Raw genomic sequence first — 6,805 nt, forward strand, 5'->3', positions numbered from 1 at the left:
AGCGGATGGATGTGTACGGGTATTGAGACAATCTGATGGACTCCCGCATGTCAGCTGCTGGAGGCTCTGTAATGGTGTGGGGCGTGTGGGGCATTTGGAGAGTTACGAGACCCATGACACGTCTAGATACGACACTGACAGGTGACACGTATGTAAGCATGCTGTCTGATCACTTGCATCCATTCATGTCCATTGTGCATTCCGACATATTTGGGCAATTCCAGCAGGACAATGCGACACCCCAGACGTATAGAATTGCTACAGAGTTTAAACACTTCCACTGGCCACCAAACTCCCCATACATGGTCATTATTAAGCATATCTGAGTTGCCCTGCAACGTGCTGTTCACAAGAGATCTCCACCCTCTCGTAGTCTTGCGGATTTATGGACAGCCCTGCAGCATTCAAGGTGTCAGTTCGCTCCAGCACTACTTCAGACATTAGTCGAGTCTATGCCACTCGTGTTGCGACATTTCTGCGTGCTCGCGGGGGCCCTACACGATATTAGGCAGATGTACCAGTGTCTTTGGCTCTTCAGTGTATGACTTCAAAGCTGGAAACCCGCGTAGAATTTTCCCAATAGCAGGGGGCAATGGCAGCCACCTTGTTTTGACGTGTCTTACAAGTTTTTGGTATTCTATTCCAGCATAAACAAAGTGTTCTTTTAAGGTCTGGACTCTCTGGGCATGATAGTAAAAGTGCCCATACACTTCAAGTACCAAATTCTCCTCGTTAAACTCGCACTTCTCCATAGAATAAAGCCGGCCGCTGTGGCAGAGCTGTTCTAGGCGCTTCAGTCTGGAACAGCACGACGGCTACGGTCGCAGGTTCGAATCCTGCCTCGGGCATGGATGGGTGTGATGTCCTTAGGTTAGTTAGGTTTAAGTAGTTCTAAGTCTAGAGGACTGATGACCTCAGATGCTGAGTCCCATAGTGCTCAGAGCCATTTGAATCATAGCATAACGAACAACGTTGTGTACCTTGTGCGATAAACAACATGTAGGCAAGATATTGACATTATCTTGAGAAAGTAGTTTCTACACTTAATTATTTTCCTAAAATTGTGTTTCCTGTTGTGGGATAAGTAAGCAGATAGATTTGTGAAATCTAAACCCAGCGTTTTGAGTCTATTTTTTATGTTATTACAAATATCAATCTCTTTTCATCCGGATCTTCATAAAAATTAAGCAGGCAGATGCCTATTGCATTCTGTGCAGAGTAAAATTCTAACAACTATTGGAAATATTTTTATACGTCCGTGATTTGATGCATCCGTCGAAATGCTGTAAAACACGCCTGACCTTGGTTTATCTACGCTATTTTCGATTGATGCTGGAGCCTGAACACTGTAAATTAAAGAGGAATACCGAGCGATGTTTTTAATGCGATTTGCGAATCATTAAATATCACGGGGAGTAACACTGAATCGCGGTCAATAGAACTGTACAATATGTTATGGTTTACGCCGTGGTAAACTTCTGTCAATTATGCAGCTATCACTTTTTCCTCGTGTGTCGTCAATACATCGCGCTTTAAAAACTGTTGCAAAGTCTGAGTACTCTTTCGAGCTCTTGCACCCCACTGTTGTTTCGGGAGGCTAACATGCCGTTTAACATAATTATAACCTCCACGCGATATTATAAATGATTTCATACACACGTTGCAGACAGCTTTATGCTCATTTGTATCAACTTTTTTCTAAAAATAATACCATTCTCTCCGCTAGGAACACATCCGTTTACACTTTTTATATTTTACTTTGTCACTGTTGGTGTCAGCTGTTTCTGAATCAGACATGACTCAAGTCCAAACAAACTGTTCAAAAATAACAGTAGTGAAATGTCAACGCTACACTAAACTTTATTTATTTTATGAATCGCATAAAAACACCGAAACTGAGTGTCAGGTTGTGAGTACTAACTGCACGGCGCCAGTGTAACGTGGGGTAGCGAAGCAGCGGAGGAGGGGAGCGTGCGAATGAGTGACCGAGCGAAAGCGTGCGACACTCATTTGTCTCTTTCCAGGAGCAGCGCGAGCGCGTTTCTTTCTACCCTAGTCCAGGTTTAACATGAAGCGGGAGAATTAGGGTCGCGCAGAGACACATTGTGGGACGCATTATTTCAGCATTGGAAACGGGACGGCAACCCTAGTTACTGGCCACTGAAAAGATGAAATACTAAAATAATCAGTTCTGATGGCTGCAGTAAGCTTAAAAACAGGTACGCTACAGGGTACGCTACATATACAGGGTGGTCCATTGAAAGTGACAGGGCCAAATAGCTCACGAAATAAGCGTCGAACGAAAAAACTACAAACAACGAAACTTGTCTAGCTTGAAGGGGGAAACCAGATGGCGCTATGGTTGGCCCGCTAGATGGCGCTGCCACAGATCAAACGGATATCAACTGTAGTATTTTTTATAGGAACCCCCATTTTTATCACATATTCGTGTAGTACGTAAAGAAATATGAACATTTCAGTTGGACCACTATTTTCGCTTTGTGATAGATGGCATTGTAATAGTCAGAAACATATGGCTCACAATTTTAGACGAACAGTCGGTAACAGGTAGATTTTTTAAATTAAAATACAGAACGTAGGTACATTTGAACATTTTATTTCGGTTCTTCTAATGTGATACATGTACCTTTGTGAACTTATCATTCCTGAGAACGCATGCTGTTACAACGTGATTACCTGTAAATACCACATTAATGCAATAAATGCTCAAAATGAAGTCCGTCAACCTCAGTGCATTTGGCAATACGTGTAACGACATTCCTCTGTACAGCAAGTAGTTCGCCTTCCGTAATGTTCACACATGCATTGACAATGCACTGACGCATGTTGTCAGGCGTTGTCGGTGGATCACGACAGCAAATATCCTTCAACTTTCCCCACAGAAAGAAATCTGGGGACGTCAGATCCGGTGAACGTGCGGGCCATGATGTGGTGCTTCGACGACCAATCCACCTGTCATGAAATATGCTATTCAATACCGCTTCATCCACACGCGACCTATGTGCCGGACATCCATCATGTTGGAAGTACATCGCCATTCTGTCGTGCAGTGAAACATCTTATAGTAACATCGGTAGAACATTACGTACGAAATCAGCATACATTGCACCATTTGGGTTGCCATCGATAAAATTGGGGCCAATTATCCTTCCTCCCATGATGCCGCACCATACATTAGCCCGCCAAAGACGCTGTGTTCCACTTGTCGCAGCTATCGTGGATTTTCCGTTGCCCAATACTGCATATTATGCCGGTTTACGTTAACGCTGTTGGTGAATGACGCTTCGTCGCTAAATAGAACGCGCGCAAAAAATCTGTTATCGTCCCGTAATTTCTCTTGTGCCCAGTGGCAGAACTGTACACGGCGTTCAAAGTCGTCGCCATGCAATTCCTGGTGCATAGAAATATGATAAGGGTGCAATCGACGTTGATGTAGCATTCTCAACACCGAGCCGGCCGCAGTGGCCGTGCGGTTAAAAGGCTCTGCAGTCTGGAACCGCAAGACCGCTACGGTCGCAGGTTCGAATCCTGCCTCGGGCATGGATGTTTGTGATGTCCTTAAGTTAGTTAGGTTTAACTAGTTCTAAGTTCTAGGGGACTAATGACCTCAGAAGTTGAGTCCCATAGTGCTCAGAGCCATTTGAACCGTTTTTTCTCAACACCGACGTTTTTGAGATTCCCGATTTCGGCAATTTGTCTGCTACTGATGTGCGGATTAGCCTCGACAGCAGCTAAAACACCTACTTGAGCATCATCATTTGTTGCAGGTCGTGGTTGAAGTTTCACATGTGGCTGAACACTTCCTGTTTCCTTAAAGAACGTAACCATCCGGCGAACGGTCCGGACACTTGGATGATGTCGTCCAGGATACCGAGCAGCATACATAGCACACGCCCGTCAGGCATTTTGATCACAATAGCCATACATCAACACGATATCGACCTTTCCCGCAATTGGTAAACGGTCCATTTTAACACGGGTAATGTATCACGAAGCAAATACCGTCCACACTGTGACTATTACAGCGCCATCTATCACAAAGCGGAAACAGTGGCCCGACTAAAACATTCATATTTCTCTACTTACTACACGAATATGTAATAAAAAATGGGGGTTCGTATTTAAAAAAAACACAGTTGATATCCGTTTGACCTATGGCAGCACCATCTAGCGGGCCAACCATAGCGCCATCTGGTTTCCCCCTTCAAGCTAGACGAGTTTCGTTCTTTGTAGTTTTTTCGTTTGATGCTTATTTCGGTCACTATCAATGGACCACCTTTTATAGCCCAGAAAATTTTGTGGACAAAGTTCCGGAATATTTTGAGCAGACCACGAGGTCTTCTGCGCTTATCTTTTATTTATTGTACATGGTGTCCTTCGAAATACTTTCCTCCACGGTTGATGAAATGTCGTGTGGCTAGGGCCGCCCGTGGCGTAGACCGGCCGCCTCGTGCAAGTCTTTCCAGTTGACGCCACTTCGGCGACTTGCGTGTCGATACTGAATGCAAGCATGCACGCTACAGAACGTCTGGCTTCATGCTGTCCTTTATGCAACCGATTTGTAACAGTTCGTTGTATCACTGTGTTGCCAACTGCTGCTCCGACTGCTGTTGCAGATGCAGTACAATGCGCCAGTGCCACACGCCGAACACAATGGCCTTCCCTCTCTCGAAGCGTCTTATCGCGTTAGCTACAGTACTGCTAAAACTGCAAAGCCTCATTCAGTAGCTGAAGAATTAGTGCGGCCATGTATAAACGATGTAGTACAGTGCACGCTTGGAGAATCTTTCACAAAAAGACTATAAGATCAACCCCCTGATTAAAGACATGTCAAATTATGTCGAAAATGAAATTTTGGAAAGAATTCGTGTCAGTCCTTCTTTTGCGATTCAACGTGACAAATGAACTGATGTTGCCAATTTAGCTATTTTGTTACTTTTAGTCTGTTATATTAACGGGAAAGTCTGTAAAAGAGGAGCCGGCGGTTGTGGCCGAGCGGTTGTAGGCGCTTCAGTCTGGAACCGCGCGACGGCTATGGTCCCAGGTTCGAGTCCTGCCTCCGGCATGGATGTGTGTCATGTCCTTAGGTTATTTCTAAGTTCTAGGGGACGGATGACCTCAGAAGTTAAGTCCCATAGTGCTCAGAGCCATTTTTTTTATTGTAAGAGAGAAGCTAGTATTTAGACCTTTAAAAGGGAGAACTACGAGAGGAGATATATTTAAGTTAACCGACGAATACTTTCGCGATAATTCAGTAGACTAAACTCGCTGTGTAAATCTATGGTGCGAAATCTATGGTGCGAAATCTATGACAGGGTGTTAAGCCGGGTTTGTTGCCAAAGTGAAATCGGTAGCGCCGAACGCTTCATGAACACATTTTTGCATTCATAGACAGGCTCTTGTTTCTAATCTCGTGCCCGATTGATTGAAATCTTTGCTAGACGATGCAGTGAAAATGATAAATTTTATTAAGGCTCATCTAGAAACTTTCGCATCTTTGCAGTGCTTTGTGAGGTAATGGAAAGTATTTATACTTTTAATGTGAAAGAAAAAACGTAAACAACAGTGTTCGTGTTGGATAAGAGAACAGATTAATTTAATGAGAATGACAGGGATGGAAATAGAAGAAAGAAGAAATACTCTTTATAATTCGATGCAAAAGTGCCATCTAGATGCTGTTATGCGTAAATCCATCAATGTTAAAAACAGACTGCTTGTGACAGTAATATTTCTAGTATCAGCTACGTTTATTCTGTTTACTACTTGATAAAGTAACTTTTACCATGAATTAACGTTACATCAGTTTCATCTTGATACCCATAGTCGTTCAAAATCAGCCAACAAATTTTGCTTCTCATCTCATTTCCTGTAGTCCCGTAACTGTACGTTTCATAACTTTGGCCTTTCCTCGTACAAACTAATTAAATGCACAACTTCGTCCTGGATCCACTTCCTAGTAGTTTTCTCCATTACGTTCTTGCCGATATGTCACTGACATTCACTCACAGTGCGTATCCATCATGGCAGTAGTCTCAACTGTCGCAATAACACCAGTACACGTTTATAGACCGGTACATTCTAAAACTTCCTGGCAGATTAAAACTGTGTGCCGGACCGAGACTCGAACTCGGGACTATTTGCCTTTGGCGGGCAAGTGCTCTACCAACTGAGCTACCCAAGCACGACTCTCGCCCCGTCCTCACAGCTTTACTTCCGCCAGTACCTCGTCTCCTACCTTCCAAACTTTACAAAGCTCTCCTGCGAACCTTGCAGGACTAACACTCCTGAAAGAAAGGATATTGCGAAGACATGGCTTAGCCACAGCCTGGGGGATGATTCCAGAATGAGATTTTCACTCAGCAGCGGAGTGTGCGCTGATATGAAACTTCCTGGCAGATTAAAACTGTGTGCCGGACCGAGACTCGAACTCGGGACCTTTGCCTTTCGCGGGCAAGTGCTCTACCAACTGGCGGAAGTAAAGCTGTGAGGACGGGGCGTGAGTCGTGCTTGGGTAGCTCAGTTGGTAGAGCACTTGCCCGCAAAAGGCAAAGGTCCCGAGTTCGAGTCTCGGTCCGGCACACAGTTTCAATCTGCCAGGTTCATATCAGCGCACACTCCGCTGCAGAGTGAAAATCTCATTACGGTACATTCTAGTATTAACGTGGCGCAAGAAGGTATCGCGCTAGTCTTTGAGTCATATTTTGATATTAACGTAAGAGTGAGTCTTTTCAGTGGAAACTCTTTTTATTTTCCTTTATTAATTCTGCATAATGTGTCTATGATG

At 44.1% G+C, this 6,805-nt stretch overlaps 1 non-coding gene across 1 annotated transcript; it reads left to right on the forward strand.

Moving 5' to 3' along the window:
• The first annotated feature begins 6,525 nt into the window (after positions 1–6,525).
• Positions 6,526–6,600, forward strand: Trnal-caa (transfer RNA leucine (anticodon CAA)). Its single transcript has one exon. It is a non-coding gene; the product is annotated as a tRNA-Leu (tRNA).
• Positions 6,601–6,805: the final 205 nt, after the last annotated feature.

The sequence above is a fragment of the Schistocerca nitens genome, chromosome 4, assembly GCF_023898315.1.
Source record: "Schistocerca nitens isolate TAMUIC-IGC-003100 chromosome 4, iqSchNite1.1, whole genome shotgun sequence".
Classification (NCBI taxonomy): Eukaryota; Metazoa; Arthropoda; class Insecta; order Orthoptera; family Acrididae; genus Schistocerca; species Schistocerca nitens.